At 40.6% G+C, this 19,072-nt stretch overlaps 1 protein-coding gene across 1 annotated transcript in view; it reads right to left on the bottom strand.

Annotated features, from left to right (window-relative positions):
- Positions 1-19,072, bottom strand: part of IFT74 (intraflagellar transport 74) — a 133,146-nt gene that overhangs the window by 46,010 nt on the left and 68,064 nt on the right. The gene's annotated exons all lie outside the window — the stretch shown is intronic.

Genomic DNA, 19,072 nt, shown 5'->3' with positions numbered 1-19,072 from the left:
GCTTCATGTCCATGTGCCGGTTCATGCATGAAGTACTCAAACTATGTATTTTTTGGCCTCTACTTAGCTTTTGCTGACAAATGTTACAGATAACACGAGTTGGGTCATCTTTATCGATCTGAAAAAATGCCCAGGCTATGCAAGGCTTAGCACCCATGCGACCTGAAGAGCCACCACGACTTGTGGTGAGAGGCAGAGTTGTGTTTGAGGATGCAGTTGTTGACGTGCTTCCAGTACTACGTCTCTGTCCAGGAAGGCGCAACCTGACCTCGTCGTCACTAGCATCTTCCTCCACCTCCTCTGCTGACCTCATCTCTTGGCTGACTGTGGGTTGACAGTAAGTGGGATCTCCGACCTCATCATCATCACCCTGTGCGTTATCACACCCGTCGTCCTCAGAGCCAACCTGTTCCTGCCCTGACAAAAAACTAAAGTTGTCGCTCCAATCAGGTATTTGAGTCTTATCGTCTTCCTCATTGTCTCCACCAACAGGAGTTACAGTTTGGGAATGAGGGTCTACATTATGGTCAGAACCTTCTGCGTCTGGTCCTGGATCCGACTCATAAAGATTCTGGGCATCAGTGCAGATCATTTCCTCGTCTGGATTCACAGAAGCGCTGGAGTCGACCTCTGATTCCCAGGCTATAGTATGAATAAACAGCTCTGCAGACTCAACCATCTGTTCTACCTCATACTCAGACGGGCAGCTAGAGATTTGGGAGCTGTGAGGAAGCAAGTGCGATTTGGGTGACACCTTTGAGGACTGGAGTATTTGTGATGTTGAAGTTGATGTGGAGGAGAGCCCACTTAAAGGAGCACTTGATATCCGTTGAAGCACCTGCTGTTTTTGTGCCTCATCTGGAATTTGTAGCGATTGGCGTGGCCGTAAGAAAGGGATCTTATCACATTGTCCGCTAAAAGAAGTAGACATTTTAGTTTGGCTGGAAGATGGTCTTTCTTCTGCACCTACCCCACGGACACAACCTTTTTTCCCCTTCCCAACACGCCTATTCCCCTTTCCACCAGCAGCAGGCCTTTTTACACTCATTTTGGTGGTTAACTAATTCACAACTCTGGAGTTGTTTGCACAAAAAAACAATGGATGGTAACCGAGCAGAGCTGAGTGGCCAAACTGTGGTATTAGGCCAAAACTATTGGCTGGGTTAGATGCAGAAAAAAATTATTTTTAATTTGCAACCTGATGGAGGTCAGTATAGATGGACTAATAGACCAAGTCCCACACACAGCTAGAAGCCCAAATATTTTTTCAGAGCTAGATGCAGAAAATTTTTTTATTCAATTTGCAACCTGATGGAGGTCAGTATAGATGGACTAATAGACCAAGTCCCACACACTGCTAGAAGCCCAAATATTTTTTCAGAGCTAGATGCAGAAAAAAATTATTTTTAATTTGCAACCTGATGGAGGTCAGTATAGATGGACTAATAGACCAAGTCCCACACACCGCTAGAAGCCCAAATATTTTTTCAGAGCTAGATGCAGAAAAAAATTATATTCAATTTGCAACCTGCTGGAGGTCAGTATAGAAGGACTAATAGAATGATGCTATGCCCAAAAGATTTTACTTCACTAGGTGCAGTAAAAAAATTGGTATTCTATACACAGGTGGTATATCTTGCAACACAGATAGGCTACTCCACTGACTAACACACTCTGCAATAGGCCAAAAAGGATTAGCTTTGCTAGATTCAGCCAAATGCTGTGAAAAAAACTTGCACAGCACTGGCACAGACCTGCCTGGCAAAAACTGATAGGAACTGATGTAACCTAGTCCTGAAAAGGACTGCAATTACAATTAGTCTTTACTCCCACAATCTATCTATTTAAGAGCACAGACCTGCCTGATAAAAGTCGTAGGAAATGCTGTAACCTAGTCCTTAAAAGGACTGCAATCACAACTATTCCCTACTCCCAAGCTATCTGTAGATTTGTGCGAAAATTGGCTTGAAATTAACAAGGTATAGCGCACACAGCAACAGCGGTGCCGTCTAACACGCAGCTGCAGCAGTGAGAAAATGGTGGCGACGGGGAAAATGGCTTGGTCTTATAGGGCAAGGACATGTGACATACACTGCCAATCACACATGCCCTTGCTTGTGTGAAAAAAAGCACTTCGCTCCGTGTGTGCGCTGCTGATAGGCTGACAGATTGCACCTCCCCACTGCAAATGCGGGAAAGAGAAAAAAAAATGGAGATCTTCATTGTTCCTGCAGAGATCCATCCCCTGCCCCTCCCCCCGCCCCGCTGTACACTCAAACTGCGTATTAACATTAATTTTCATCATTACTGAGAAAAAATCCAGTTATGATTTTGGTGCACGAACAGTTATCGAACATAACCTCGAACAGCCGAATTTTTCTCAAATTGTTCGTGTTCGCCGACCGGCTCGAACACCGCCCAAAACAGCTCGAATTTGAGATTGGCAAACAGTTCGAGTAGAACAACGCTCATCTCTACCCACAACCCAGTAGCCACCGCGGGGACCCCAGCACTGAGTCACGCCTCACTTGTCGTGACGTCAGCACGGGGTCAAGTGATGCCTGTGAGCGGCCACCGATAGCGCCACTCACAGGCATTATCAGGAACGTAAGGTAATTATAAAAAGTCTTAGGGGCCCCGGGGGGATACATTGGGGGGGTAATATAAAGTAGTGTACAACTTCTTTAAGCAAAGGACTTACCGGTACTTGAAATTTACTCTTATGGGAGTGGATAGTTTTTTTGCTTATTTTTTCTATAATCTATGGTAATATGAGATATATATTGATCTTATTTTCTGTCTTGCAAGATTAAGAGGATCTGTGGGTTATTATACCTGAACCCTTTATATAATGAAATAGCATGTATATTGGTTGTTTTAAATGTTTTTAATGTTTTTTGCACATGTTCTGTCTGCTAAATGTTCAATAAAGATTTTTTGTATTTTTCTAAAGGTGAGTGCACGGCTCATCCTTTGCCCTGCGTCTTTTCTCTTTCAATGTACTAAAACAGCACCTACTCGTCTACCGATTCCCTGCCACTTTTGCTCTGCTTCTCTTTTCCGCTGCTAATGGCAAATACCTGCTGTATCTAATCCGAGGCAGCAGCAGTCACCTTCTCCTTTATACACTTAATTTATTAGGAAAAAAACTTACACGTCCCATAAATAGAAAAAGATTTCTGAAGACTTCAGAAGAGGAGTTCTTGAGGCTTGTCAGGCTAGAAAAGGTTAACAAAAATTCTCTTAGGAATTGGGACTCCACCAATCCACTGTCAAACAGATTGAATATAAATGGAAGAAAGACCATTATTATCTCTCCCAATGAGTGGTTGACCAACAAAGTTTACTCAAAGAGCAAGGAGTATAATAGTCTACAAGGTCACAAAGGAACCCAAGGTAACTCCAAAGAAACTAAAGGCCTCTCTCACCACAGGAGGACTCTGAGCAACAATGGTATGTGTGGCAGGATTGAAAGGATAAAGCCACTGCTCTTCAAAAAGAACTTTGCTGCCCATCTGCAGTCAGTCTGCTGAAGATTATCTTTAGCCAATGGAACAAGGATTTGTGGACGGATAAGGCCAAAATAGAGCTTTTCAGTTTAAAAGAGAAGTGTTATAGTCATAGAAAGAAAAACACTCCATTACAGCTTAAAAACCTCAATATGTGTAACGTGGTTTCACAGATGGTTTAGGCCTGTAATGCTGTATCTGGGTCAGAATGGCTTGTCATTAATAATGGAACAAAGAATTCTGAATTACACCAGCAAATTCTAAAGGGAAATGTCAGGAAATCTGTCCATGAGCTGAGTCTCAAGAGAACGTGGATCACTGTAACAAGACAATGATCCAAGTCGTTCTATAAAAGAGTGGTAAAAGAAGAACAAAGTTAAAGTTTTGGAATGGCCAAGTCAAAGTTCCGACTTTACTCCTATAAAAATGTTGTGGAAGACCCTGAAGTGTGCATTTCATGGGAGAAAACCCACCAACATAAAAGAGCTGGAGCTGTTTTGCAGGGAGGAATGGGCTAAAATTCCTTCAAGAATAATAACAGAGAGTTAGTATGCAGTTATTACTGCACAAGGGGGGGGGTTCACCAAACATTGAAAAGAAAGCTTCACATACTTTTGCCACTCACAGACTTTCGATATTGGATAATTTCCCTCAATTAAAAAATGACAAAGTCTAATATTGTTTGGTTCTCCTTATCTAATTTTAGTACTTAGTATGAAAATCTGATGTAACATACATAGTTTTTAAGCTTGAAGGAAGACTATGTTACTAAGTCCATCTAGTTCAACCCATAGCCTAACATGTTGATCCAGAGGAAGGCAAAAAAAAACCCATGTGGCAAACACTAAGCTCCACATTGGGGAAAAAATTCCTTCCTGACTCCATACGACAATCAGACTAGTTCCCTGGATCAACGCCCTATCAAGGAATCTAGTATATATAACCTGTAATATTATACTTTTCAAGAAAGGCATCCAGGCCCTTCTTAAATTTTAGTAATGAATCACTCATTACGTCATGCGGCAGAGAGTTCCATAGTCTCACTGCTCTTACAGTAAAGAATCCGCGTCTGTGATTATGATTAAACCTTCTTTCCTCCAGACGTAGAAGATGCCCCCTTGTCCCCGTCTCAGGCCTTAGAGTAAAAAGATCAGTAGAAAGGTCTTTGTACTGTCCCCTCATATACTTGTACATAGTAATAAGATCACCCCTAAGCCTTCTTTTTTCCACAGTAAATAACCCCAAGTGTAATAACCTGTCTTGGTATTGCAGACCCTCCCAGTCCTCTAATAACCTTGGTCGCTCTTCTCTGCACCCGCTCTAGTTCAGCTATGTCTTTCTTATACACCGGAGACCAGAACTGTACACAGTATTCTAAGTGTGGTCGCACTAATGACTTGTATAGAGGTAAAATTATGTTCTCCTCATGAGCATCTATGCCTCTTTTAATGCATCCCATTATTTTATTTGCCTTTGCAGCAGCTGCCTGACACTGGCCACTAAACGTGAGCTTGTCGTCCACCAATACACCCAGGTCTTTTTCAGTGATAGTTTTGCCCAGTGTTTTACAATTAAGCATATAATTATACATTTTATTTCCTCTACCCAAGTGCATTACCTTACATTTATCCCCATTAAAGCTCATTTGCCATTTATCAGCCCAAGCTTCTAGTTTACATAGATCCTCCCGTAATATGAAATTGTCCTCCTCTGTATTGATTACCCTGCATAGTTTAGTGTCATCTGCAAATATTTAGGTTCCATTTATGCAGAAATATGGAAACATCCTGAAGAGTAAACATCTTTGAAGCACCACTGTATCTATTGTAGATTTGCCCGTTCTTCAAGAAGGTCTTGACTGTCAATCACGATCTTGGGCGGCAGGAGCGAGGAGGTAAAACAGAATATTGATGAGGAACAAGCCTGCTGAACCACCCTCTTACTATTTTTATGGGACAGAGGGAGTCTAGAACGTTTCCACCAAGCTCCATTGTGAGTGTTTAATGAACCTGACACTATGGTAACATTAGACAGGCTTTTCTCTTGTAAGGACCGATCCCTTTTAATTCCAAGGTTTTGTTTAAGCTAAAAATTGTGAGAGTCTTACATTTGTTTAGATCCATTACCCATTTTGGTTACAGCGAGAATAAAAATTCAGTGACAACTGAGCAAGACATCAAGATAACACAAGATTGATATGACTTTTTTTGTTTTACAATTAATTTGTAATACTTTTATAATTAATAGAGCTACAAAAATCACTGCACAAATATGGTAGGCAACATCTTACAAGAAATCATTAGGAAAAGGAGTTGGCGGAGCTTGGGTGACATAAGTGCAGTGACTCTTGACTTCCAGGCCTAGTGTTTAAGTGGAGCCAATTAAAGAGGATTTCCTGATTCCATATAAATAACAACAAAGATTCGCAGGTCAGGAATTTTAGCTTTCTCGTTTTAATTGCGACACGTACCATGTAGACAAATATCTGCTGTAGGAGAATGTGCACAAACTGGAACAAATGGAGCTGTTCTTCTGGTTCTGTCCAGATACGCCTATCCCTCGATCATGCCCATCCCTCCATCATGCCCTACGAGAACACGTAGCTTCATGCTATGAATAACTTAGAAAGTGTGTGCCAGTTATTAGGGATGTGACGGAGTAGGCTGTGGATCCCAATAACAGTGTCCGAAGCATTAATAAGATGCCAGCAGGAGTCAAGGTCGTCAGACTGACTTTCACATATGATTATTATGTCTCTTGCTTCCAACAAGCCATTACACATTTTATCACACGAGTATGTTTCGACATTAAATATTTAGAGAGATCTTGTCATTTTCATAGAAACAAGTGATTACGCCCATTTCTTTTGTAGTGAAGCCGGTCTGAGGGTTTGAAAGACAAACAAGTTGTTATCTAAATGCAATTAGAGAAAGGTCGGAGTCTCCATTGAGTGAGACTGTTTACCTTCCTATTCGTCTGAGTCAGGAAGCACAGGCTTTCTATTTGCTCCGACTTTGACTAAACCTTTCCTACTTTATCACAAAATAACTTCCTTTCACAGAGGATGATTTTGATTGATTGTTTCCATCATCCTGTACCATAAGATCATTGCAAAAGTACTCAGACCCTTGCCCTGTTCTCTCAGTACGATGGGATTAGTGGGAATACGTCTGGAGTCCCTTTTGTTTTATTTTTGTTTTTTTTAATCACCGCACTGAAAATCAAAACCAATGATAGCAAAAAAAAAAAAAAAAAGTAACGGACAAAACATGCTCCTTGTATGAATGATGAATGCATAGATTATATTTATATAGTTAGGTCCAGCAATATTTGGACAGTGACAAGTTTTGGCATTTTAGCTGTTTACCAAAAGATATTCAAGATACAGTTATATAATCAATATGGGCTTAAAGTGCAGACTCTCAGCTTTAATTTGAGGGTATTGTGGTAGATCGGTTTACTCGGTTGCTCGTAGAGGTAGACACAGGAACGCTGTCTCTTTAAATTTTCCACTGGTTTATTTAGGTGCAGCATAAACCAGGGCAGGGTTAGCAACTTAAACACATACTTTCTGGCATAACGGGAAAACAAAAGATAATGTGTAGCAACAACTGAATTCAGTATGGTTCAACACAAAACACTTCTCTGGAGCTGTCGCCTCCAGACACACCAAACACAAAATGACTCAAAAGGCTGGCTATTTACTTTCTAAACTCCACCCTGGGGTGGAGATATGGTGAACAACTGCTTTTTGGTTGTTCACATAAGACCTAGCCCTTAAAATGGCCGATTAACCCCTCGCAGCACTTAGTGTGCTGGAACAAACTTCTAGGTTTCAAATCACTGAAGCTAATAGCCTAAGTGAAACATATCTCCCCTCCAGTACTTTGCCAGTGACTTTATCACAGTATTCACATCCTAACTGGAGTAAGGGTTTAGGAATTACAGCTTTTTAATAAGTTTCTGCCTCTTTTTAAAGGGACCAAAAGTAATTGAACAGTTATCTCCAAAGCTATTTAATGTGCAACATGGGCTATTTCCGTGTTAATTAATCATCAGTTAAGCTGATAAAAGGTCTGGAGCTGATTCCATGTGTGGAATTTGCATTTGGATGGTGCTGCTGTGTACTGACAACTTGAAGTCAAAGGAGCTCTCAATGGAAAAGAAACAGACCATCATTAGGCTGAAAAAAAGAAGAAATCCACTAGTGAGATAGCAGAAGAAAACAAGAGCGCACTGGTGAGCTTGGAAACTCAAGAAGGCTTTGACGTCCATGGAACACAACACTAGTGAATGATCGCAGAATGCTTTCCATGGTGAAGAAAAGCTCCTTCACAACATCCAACCAAGTGAAGAACACATGATTTAGAACACGCTTGCCAGTTGGCAGTTGTTTACAAGTCTGTTCACACAGGCCTACTCCGTTTCAGATATGCACTTCAGTATTAGATCGTTAAGTGCGACCAGGCTACCATTGTTCTCAGCAGTATGAGTCCTGTTTACACAGGATTATGTGCTGCCAAGAATAATGATTGTTTGTGAAGCAGATCTTATGCAGATTGTGGAATTTCACCCCAAAAAGGAGCATTTTGCTCATTAGTTGATTGATCGGCAGCCTGTCTAGACTGCACAATGCCTGTAAATAATAATTTTGCACTGATAATGGACTATAACACAGCATCTGATGGAACATGCCATAATTTGTATGCAACTGGGTGTACACATACACCATAGCCACAGGTAACGAACTAGAAGACAATGCCTAGAAATGGTTGCCCCTATATGCTCTTCGCTTTTGTTCTAAAATCTATACCTACAGTAATAGATGCCCGTATACCTTAGATAGCTGTCGGATGAACAGATGACATTGATTCCACCCCTTTGCTTTCCAACTCCTTTATGGTCTTATCATGTTCTGCTGTGCCTTTATGCGTTTTCTATGGTGTATGGGAAACGAGTTGAAGCCGAACACTGGCAACTAATGATTGAGCATTTAGCAATCCAACATGTCTAAACTTTCTTTAACTTCTTCTGTCTTTCTTCAACTTCTTTATATCTTCAAACAGAGGTTGGACAGACATCTGTCTGAGATGGTTTAGTGAATCCTGCATTGATCAGGGGGGTTGGACCAATGACTCTGGAGGTCCCCTCCAACTCTGACATTCTATGATTCTATGACTCTTTCCTCTAACATCTGCCATCGTTGGAAAGTCACGACACTAATATATATATAAGATAGTTGTCTCGTACCACCAAAATCGATATGTTCAGATAACTTACATCTAATGTGTATGGACATCTTATGGTCGACCATATTAGCAAATATAGTCAAGACGTCCCAAGCCTACTCATTTACACAGAAAGTTCTGTATGTGGACATTGTCCATACATAGAGGTTAATGTATGCAATATGTCCACAGAAGCGGATGCATGGCTGGTTGAATGCTGTTTAACCATTTTGTCACAGAAATGGACATTACTACTAAGGAGTACATGGCAGCAGAACTTCTTGTTCACATTTTGAGAATTTAGACATGTATCATTTGTAAGATACTGTAGCTCACGGACACATAGTTGATGTATCACAGAGATGGTTGTCATCTGTGATGTAATCCTGGAATGTTGCGCTAGTGCATATAAGAACTAAGAGGATTGTTTGGTGCTCTGGGCCAGCTTTTACGGGTAGCCGGAGAGATGGGCGGGTCTGGCTACCCACATACCTCATCTCTGGGTGTGGTTAACAAGTTAAAATGGAGGCCGTTATTTGGCACATGGTCTGAGTATGGAGGGAGAAGGTCTCCTGTGTGTTGTTTCTCCAGTCTAAGCCAGTATAATGGACGCTATCCAGCCTGTGTGACCACAGGACTGGCTAACCAGAGACTTTGCAAAAAGGACTGTTTACTTTGTTTTTGATTTTGCTTACGGACGGTTTATGAGGTAATAAACCAACATGGACATTCAAATGAAAAGCTTCTTGTTTGCCTCCCGACGCACCCAAATGAGTAGAAACCCAACACATTATATCATCATTAATTAAACAATCTGAACTGATGTCAGAGAAATAAGTTCTATTTGTGAGGGCGCATACATCTATTTTTTATTTTTCAATAATTGTGTTTATGGGCCTCAATCTATAGCCATAATTTTATATTACTCTATATAGTTTTATTTTTCCAGTAAGATATAACTGTTTGAAAAACTACATGCTGAAACAGCACTTTAAAGAGATATGATTACATCCGCATCCTCTTTCCTTAATTTTGTGAATAAAACAATAAGACATTCCATTGGGACACAGAGAATTTATTTCCTTGCAGCTGTAGGATGTCTCACTGGTTTCCCTTCTGGACATGAAGAAATTAAGAAATTCTCATTTCCTCAAAAAAAAAAAAAGAAAAGAGAAACATATTTTTTAAAGAATCATTTACTATCCATGGCTGTCTAGTCCAGCACGTTTCCTATTGTTCTACATACAGTTTTGTTGATTTACTTGGAGACATGATGTGCCATGCTGATATACAATACACAGATATTTTGTCAATCAACACCATAGCAAACTGTTCATCTGATGCCAGAAAATATGTAAAAAAAATACTAAGAGACCCTAATTTTCAAAAGTTTTTATTCAGCCACATGGTTCTGAAAGTTTGGGACAGAATGGCCAGAGAGCAAGAAAGGTTCGACAAGGACTAAAGTCATAGTGAACAATTGCAGTTACACAGCGTATAGTTTTGGATTACGCTTTTGTATTAATAAAATAATTTGTGTTTCAAGAGGTAGAAAAGTTATCGTATATTAGAAACTACAAACTGAAAGCTGTATTCCTCAGCACACCATAGCCAAGTAATGGCTACAAGTTGCCATAAAAAGAGCTTTCTTTGGAGTAAGCAAAGAGTTATAAAGTTCCCTTGACAATAAGATCACGTATCCTGCTGGGATCCCAAGTAATAAGCTGTAATCAGTAGGAAAAGCTGGAGGTAAGTGCTCATCATAGGGGAAATTATAGCAGCAATTAATACTGTAATGCGTCTCCAATTTATATACATCAACTATTATTACCTTATCCAGTTATTTAGTTCTAGCTCGTAAATTAGCTTTCTTCAGTTGGGACATGTGATCTTATAATAACCCCCAGTAATTTACATGCCTTTGTTGCCACTAAAGGGGGTTCACTAGTATGATTAATTTAGATGGACTGTACCACACACGTTCCCTATATGAGCTTGAGAAAAGGTGCAAGGGAGGGAAAGAGGTAAGCAAATAAGTGTTATATAGAAATCAATGGGCTGGAGAGAGCTGACTGGTATGTTAGGAGTTAACGCCTCCCCTGGCATATAACTACAGTGCACCGTTGGCCAGGCTTTGGTGGCCGAGTTCTATGGAAACAAGCTGTATACTGTAAGATACAAGCTCTCACTGCAGAAGAATGACATCAGATAGAAAAAGTAAATGCAAAATAGCTTGTTTTCAAGCTTTCTAACTAAAGCAATTTAATAAAATGAGAATACCACTTTAAAGTTCTTAATGATGGAATGGACCCTGGCATAATTAGAAACGTAATATTTGAAACATGTTGGTGTATTTTTTTTTATTGGACATAAGTAACATTCTTTATTAAAAAAGTTTGGAGAGCTGTGTGCTGGATTATACACTGCTCAAAAAAATAAAGGGAACACTCAAATAACACATCCTAGATCTGAATGAATGAAATATTCTCATTGAATACTTTGTTCTGTACAAAGTTGAATGTGCTGACAACAAAATCACATAAAAATCATCAATGGAGATCAAATTTATTAACCAATGGATGCCTGGATTTGGAGTCACCCCCAAAATTAAAGTGGAAAAACACACTACAGGCTGATCCAGCTTTTATGTAATGTCCTTAAAACAAGTCAAAATGAGGCTCAGTGTTGTATGTGGTCTCCACGTGCCTGTATGATCTCCCTACAACACCTGGGCATGCTCCTGATGAGGTTGCAGATGGTCTCCTGTGGGATCTCCTCCCAGACCTGGACTAAAGCATCCGTCAACTCCTGGACAGTCTGTGGTACAACGTGACGTTGGTGGATGGAGCGAGACATGACGTCCCAGATGTGCTCAATCGGATTCATGTCTGGGGAATGGGCGGGCCAGTCCATAGCTTCAATGCCTTCATCTTGCAGGAACTGCTGACACACTCCAGCCACATGAGGTCTGGCATTGTCCTACATTAGGAGGAACCCAGGGCCAACCACACCAGCATATGGTCTCACAAGGGGTCTGAGGATCTCATCTCGGTACCTAATGGCAGTCAGGCTACCTCTGGCGAGCACATGGAGGGTTATGCGGCCCTCCAAAGAAATGCCACCCCACACCATTACTGACCCACTGCCAAACCGGTCATGCTGAAGGATGTTGCAGGCAGCAGATCGCTCTCCACGGCGTCTCCAGACTCTGTCTCGTCTGTCACATGTGCTCAGTGTGAACCTGCTTTCATCTGTGAAGAGCACAGGGCGCCAGTGGCGACTTTGCCAATCCTGGTGTTCTGTGGCAAAAGCCAAGCGTCCTGCACGGTGTTGGGCTCAGAGCACAACCCCCATCTGTGGACGTCGGGCCCTCAGACTACCTTCATGGAGTCGGTTTCTAACTGTTTGTGCAGACACATGCACATTTGTGGCTTGCTGTAGGTCATTTTGCAGGGCTTTGGCAGTGCTCCTCCTGTTCCTCCTTGCACAAAGGCGAAGGTAGCGGTCCTGCTGCTGGGTTGTTGCCCTCCTACGGCCCCCTCCACGTCTCCTGGTGTACTGGCCTGTCTCTTGGTAGCGCCTGCAGCCTCTGGACACTACGCTGACAGACACAGCAAACCTTCTTGCCACAGCTTGCATTGATGTGCCATCCTGGATGAGCAGCACTACCTGAGCAACTTCTGTGGGTTGTAGAGTCCGTCTCATGCTACCACTTGTGTGAAAGCACAACCAACATTCAAAAGTGACCAAAACATCAGCCAGAAAGCATTGGTACTGAGATGTGGTCTGTGGTCCCCTCCTGCAGAACCACTCCTTTATTGAGTGTGTCTTGATAATTGCCAATAATTTCCATCTATTGTCTATTCCATTTGCACAACAGCATGTGAAATTGATTGTCAATCAGTGTTGCTTCCTAAGTGGACAGTTTGATTTCACAGAAGTTTGATTTACTTGGAGTTATATTCTGTTGTTTAAGTGTTCCCTTTATTTTTTTGAGCAGTGTATATTGCAGTATTAGTTTAGAAAAAAAGACAGTGCTTTAGTTAAAGAGAGTCTGTCACCCCCAAAATGCAATTTAAATGCCATATACAGTGTTGTAGGGGACTTAGCCCCTATAACAACCATAGTAGCACTGTACCTGTTCGGCTGTGTGCCCACTATGCGTTTTTTAAGCGTTTCCGCAGCGGCAATTCCGCTGCAGAAACGCTTAAAAAACGCTTGGTAGTAGGTCTGCAATGTTCCCCAATGATAATCCGCATGTGCTGTGCACATGCTGCGGAAATTTCTGCTGCGGATTATCATTGCAGAAAAATCTGCAGCACTACCAATTATTTTGCGGAAGCGCTGAGTTTTCACCGCCATTAACTTGCATTGGACCGCATGGAATCAGCATCACTGCATCAGTACATGCGGAATCCATGCGTTTCAATGTGCGGATGGTACCTGGGTTTGGAGAAGTGGAGACTCTCCTCAGGACCTGGGTACCATAGTACCTGTAAAAAAAAGAATAAAATAAAAAATATACATTATACTTACCTTCTGATGGCCCCCGGTGTCCTTGTCTCGGCTTGCCGGCAGCTCACGGTAGACTAAAAGGACCTGTCATGACGTCATTTAGTCAAGTGACGGGTCACAAGACCGCTGACGTCGGCAGGTCCTTTAAGTGTACCGTGAGCTGCCGGCAAGCCAGGACGCATCAGATAAGGACACCGGGGGCCATCAGAAAGTAAGTATAATATTTATTCTTTATTTTTTACCATTCTTTCGGTCACACTATATAAATCTATGCCGTTTGCATGGATTTATATAGTGTGACCAAGTTGTCAAGCACTTTCCAAGTGATGCTAAAATCGCTTGAAAGGCGCTTGACAACCCGAATGCGGAAATGCATGTGAAGAACGCTTCACATCCGCATGTCCCTGGCAGGAAAAACGCATGTACAATCCGCATGCACAATCCGCATGCGTTTTTTCTACCAGGGAGATGCAGAAACGTTCAGGAAAAAATCGGGAGCATTTCTGCATCGTGGGCACATAGCCTTACTGGTACGTGCCTGAGAAAATAAATTTTAATTAATTTGCAAATGAGGAGGCTTCAGTGCACCCTTGGTCTGGCAGCATGCAGACAGAGCTTGCTCTGGCCACACTAAGGGTGCACTGAAGCCTCCTTATTTGCAAATGAATAAAACATTATTCTTTCAGGCACTGTACTAGTAGCAGGTACAGTGTTGGATGGTTGTTATAAGGGTTAAGTCCCCTACAACATTTTACATTCCATTTAAAATGCATTTTGGGGGTGATAGACTCCCTTTAATGCAAAAAGCTATAGCTGAAGAAAAACAGAACACTAATAATGACTACCTCATTATACTGTAGAAAGGTGCAAGTGGGAGAGAAAACAAATATACAAATAAAACGTGGTTTGATTTTGCTTCCTATATTCAAAGTAAAATAGGTTCTTACCTTCTATAAAATAATCCACAGAAAGGAAAACAAAAGCGACAAAGAAACATAAAACGATAGTAGGAAAGAGATAGGAGGGCAATAAAGAAAAACAAAACCTCAAAAATAACACATTAACACATGCAAAATGGACTGATTCTTATGAGTCTGTGGTTTATGACCATAACGGATGCTCAGAATACAAGGGCTCTATAATTATCTGGAGACACTTCTGGAACTGCTGACAGATCTGTGTAACTAAATATCTGAAACTCTTACTAATGGTTGAATCAAATCAAAGACATTGGGCCTCACTTTCCAGGACTGCTTAGTGGAAAAAATAGCATGGCTGTCAATAGTAACCAATAACAGTCTAGCTTTCCTTATGTAACTTACTCTAAAAGAAAGATGCCCTGTTATTGCCAACAAGGCTAGTTTTTCTGCTAGACAATGTTGATTAATGAGCCCGCTGTTTTGCCAATGCAATTTAGTACTCTAATTTTTGAGAAATGAGCATGCTCCCATATCACAGACATCACCAATGTGATCTTTTTAGATATACAGTACAGACCAAAAGTTTGGACGCACCTTCTCATTTAAAGATTTTTCTGTATTTTCATGACTATGAAAATTGTACATTCACACTGAAGTCATCAAAACTATGAATTAACACATGTGGAATTATATACTTAACAAAAAAGTGTGAAACAACTGAAAATATGTCTTATATTCTAGGTTCTTCAAAGTAGCCACCTTTTGCTTTGATGACTGCACACTCTTGGCATTCTCTTCACAGTCACTAGACCTGAACCCAATTGAGATGGTTTGGGGTGAGCTGGACCGCAGAGTGAAGGCAAAAGGGCTAACAAGTGCTAAGCATCTCTGGGAACTCCTTCAAGATTGTTGGAAGACCATTTCCGGTGACTACCTCTTGAAGCTCATCAAGAGAATGCCAAGAGTGGGCAAAGCAGTCATCAAAGCAAAAGGTGGCTACTTTGAAGAACCTAGAATATAAGACATATTTTCAGCTGTTTCACACTTTTTTGTTAAGTATATAATTCCACATGTGTTAATTCATAGTTTTGATGCCTTCAGTGTGAATGTACAATTTTCATAGTCATAAAAATACAGAAAAATCTTTAAATGAGAAGGTGTGTCCAAACTTTTGGTCTGTACTGTATCTATTATAAATCGGGAGATAATCTTAACTGGATTTCCCCTAGAGTCATGGCTGAAAGTGTTTGTACCCTTGAAATTGTTCCAGAAAATGAAGTATTTCTCTCAGAAAATTATTGCAATTACACATGTTTTGTTATACAAATGTTTATTTCCTTTGTGTGTATTGGAACAACACAAACAAAGATTAAAAAAAGGCAAATTGGACATCATTTCACATAACACCCCAAAAATAGGCAGGACAAAATGGTTGGCACGTTTCCAAAATAGTGGGTAAACAACTTTGCTTCAAGCATGTGATGCTCGTTCACTCACCTGTGGAAATTAATAGGTGTGGGTAATATGAAAATCACACCTGAAACCAGATAAAAAGGGGAGAAGTTGACTAAATCTTTGTATTTTGTCTGTGTGTACCACTCTAAGCATGAAGAACAGAAAGAGGAGACGAGAACTGTCTGAGGACTTGAGAACCAAAATTGTTGAACAATATGAGGACAATATCAGGTTGTTGAACAGCGCAGGATAGTCTGGATGGTGGATAAGTAGCCCCAATTCAGTTCCAAAGAAATTCAAGCTGTCTTGCAGGCACAGGGTGCATCAGTGTCAGTGCAAACTATCCATCGACATTTGAATTAAATCAAACGCTATGGCAGGAGACCCAGGAGGACCCCAGTGCTGACAAAAAGACATAAAAATTCTACACTGCAGTTTGCCAAAATGGATGGGAGTAAGCCAAAATCCTTCTGGGAAAGCGTCTTATGGACTGATGAGACCAAGATAGAGCTTTTTGGTAAAGCACATCATTCTACTGTTTACCAAAAATGGATTGACCTACAAAGAAAAGAACACAGTACCTACAGTCAAATATGGTGGAGGTTCAAAGAAGTTTTGGGGTTGTTTTGCTGCCTCTGGCACTGAGTTACCTTGACTGTGTACAAGGCATCAAGAAATCTGAAGATTACCAAAGGATTTTGGGCCGCAATGTAGTGCCCAGTGTCAGAAACCTGGGTTTGAGTCCTAGATCATGGGTCTTCCAGAATGACACTGACCTCAAACATGCTTCAAGAAGCACCCAGAAATGGATGGAAACAAAGCGCTGGAGAGATCAGAATTGGCCAGCGATGAGTCCGGATCTAAATCCCATTGAACACCTGTGGAGAGATCTTAAAATTGATGTTGGGAGAAGGCGCCCATCAAATATGAGAGACCTGGAGCAGTTTTCAAAAGAAGAGTGGTCAAAAATTTCAACTGAGAGGAGTAAGAAGCTTGTTGGTGGTTATAGGAAGCGATTAATTGGGGTTAGTTTTTTTCCAAAGGGTGTGCAACCACATATTAAGTTGACAGTGTCAACAATTTTGTCCGGACCATTTTTGGGGCTGGGTGTTAAGTTATGTCCAATTTGACGTTTTTTTTTTTGTGTTGTTCCAATACACACAAAAGGAAATAAACATGTGTAGAACAAATCATGTGTAATTGCAATAATGTTCTGGGAGAAATACTTCATTCTTCTGGAACAATTTCAAGGGTGTCAACACTTTCAGCCATGACTGTATAACCAAAAGCGTTAAGTAACTTGAAAGATGCTCATATTCCATCTTACGACCAATAAAATGTGTGTTCTAGCTTTCAGAATAGTATCATAAACACAGTACAATCTCAATGTTTGTATTTCACCTTTTCTTTCATAAAAGTACCCATATAAAGTTGTGTTTAAAAGACATTTCTTTACTATTATTGGAGAAATTATTTAAGGGAACAATAATTTGGCTTACTAATATTTCATGTTAATAACTGCCATAGAGGAATATACATACATATAATTAAGGAAAATCATTTTGGTTGGCCTCTTATGTTATGTCTTAGTATTAGACACAAATCTGCTTCACTCCCATCTGATTGTATACATTGTCTCTGTGGGCAGATATTTAGTTTGTACTCAAAGGGTTAAAAAAGCACTCTAGAAATTAATTATTGGACATGTAATGCTATGCAATTCTACCTTGCCTTATGCTTGTAAACGCTGACAGGAAGAAACCTGTTAAAATCATGAGGCAGGGAGATCAGTTTGAAGCTGCCTTTTGTGTCTGAACATAGCAGTGCATCATCTCATAGGATACTAAGCAGGGTAATGTAAGTAAGGGGGTTTTATAACTTAGGCTTCAGTGCTTTCTGCTGCCTCCAGCTTGTTACTGACATATTTCTCCCTGTTAGTTCTCACAAGCAGGAGGCAGAGGAAAGCCTACTTGCCACCTTTGGATAGGACTCAAAGCAAATAGCGTGTGAAAAGGCTACATTCCCTTCTGGCTCTACAAACATAATAACAAATGCATGCATCAAGACTGTACATGGATTTTACATGAGACTGCACTTACCGAATTACATCAAAGCGGGAAAAAAAACAGTCATGATTTCAGGTAGCTCATATCTGGCACATCAAATGAAACAGATAAACGCATGGCGTACACAAGGGCTCCAACATTCTTCTTTAATAATGGCCTGACAATTTTATTTTATTATTATAATTAAACATTTATTTTTAAAAGAATATAAAATTTACTGTATTACATTTTTGGGGGATTTATTTTCACATATTGCGGGCTGCCATTTTTGATTAGCTGGTGTGTAAGTGTCGGAGTATTATACTTAAACACCACAAATACGGCTGAGACTGAGTTTGAACATGGACAGCATGTATCAGCTGTGGACTCTGCAGGCAGTCGATAGAGCCCCACACACTCTTTTTGTAGCCCAGAGCTGTGCAGCAATATCCTTTCGTCACCACTACTTTCAGGTCTGGGCAGTGGAGGATAGGAGGTATGGACAGGTCATCGTCACAGTCCTGCTCTAATCAATGTATTAGAACAATGCTGTGGCGATGACGTCTTCCAGCAGAAAGAATAGGCAAGTAGCCTGGCATTAGTAGTACAATACCAGGCTTCCCGACGTGTTCTCACCGCCACTGTCACCGTTAAGTGTTCAGAGAAAAGCAGTGTAATCATCATGCTGCAGTGCTCTGAAAAGAGACTCAGCTCTGCTCAGTGTAAAGCCTCGTTCAAACGTGATGCACATATGTCTGAATGAGGCTTTACTGCTGCTCATCAGAGGAGGTGACTGTCACTGAATACAGCCCTCTGAACATTCAACGTCAATGTGCAGAGCGAAATAACCAGCGACAATGTCATCTGGTCTGCAGAGGTGTGGCTGTCTGAATTAGGCTTTACACTGAGCAGAGCTGAGTGTTCAGCAGCCATGAAGATTTGACTACTGAACTCAAAGTAGTTAAAAAAAAATAGAAAAAAAGTGTAAAAAACATCCTGCAAGCAGATCCTGCCCACATTTACTGCAGCCATAGTGTAAGCTAGCAGTACACTAGGTTTTCATCACTGTCAGCAGCTGCTCCCCCTAGTGTCTAAAAACAAACAAGAACAAAACTTTTTACATTTTTCATATTTTATACCATTAAAACATTAATACTTTACATTTTTTCAATTTCTGATTTTTTTTTTTTATGATACATTGCGTTTAAGCAATTGTCTATTACCTTGTGTCACACTTGACTCGCCATTGTTAAAATAAAACCAAATCTGACATCATGTTTTTTTAAAGCTGTCAAGATTTTAAAAGCATCAGATCTCCCTTTTGTATTAACGCATTTATATAAAATGATTTTTATATATTTAAATTAAATTTATAAGTAATCTTTGAGGCAAAATTTATT

Source organism: Phyllobates terribilis, unplaced genomic scaffold, assembly GCF_046119375.1.
Source record: "Phyllobates terribilis strain yellow unplaced genomic scaffold, ASM4611937v1 Scaffold_1__5_contigs__length_1240528914, whole genome shotgun sequence".
Classification (NCBI taxonomy): domain Eukaryota; kingdom Metazoa; phylum Chordata; class Amphibia; order Anura; family Dendrobatidae; genus Phyllobates; species Phyllobates terribilis.
This window is presented reverse-complemented; position numbering and strand designations above follow the sequence as displayed.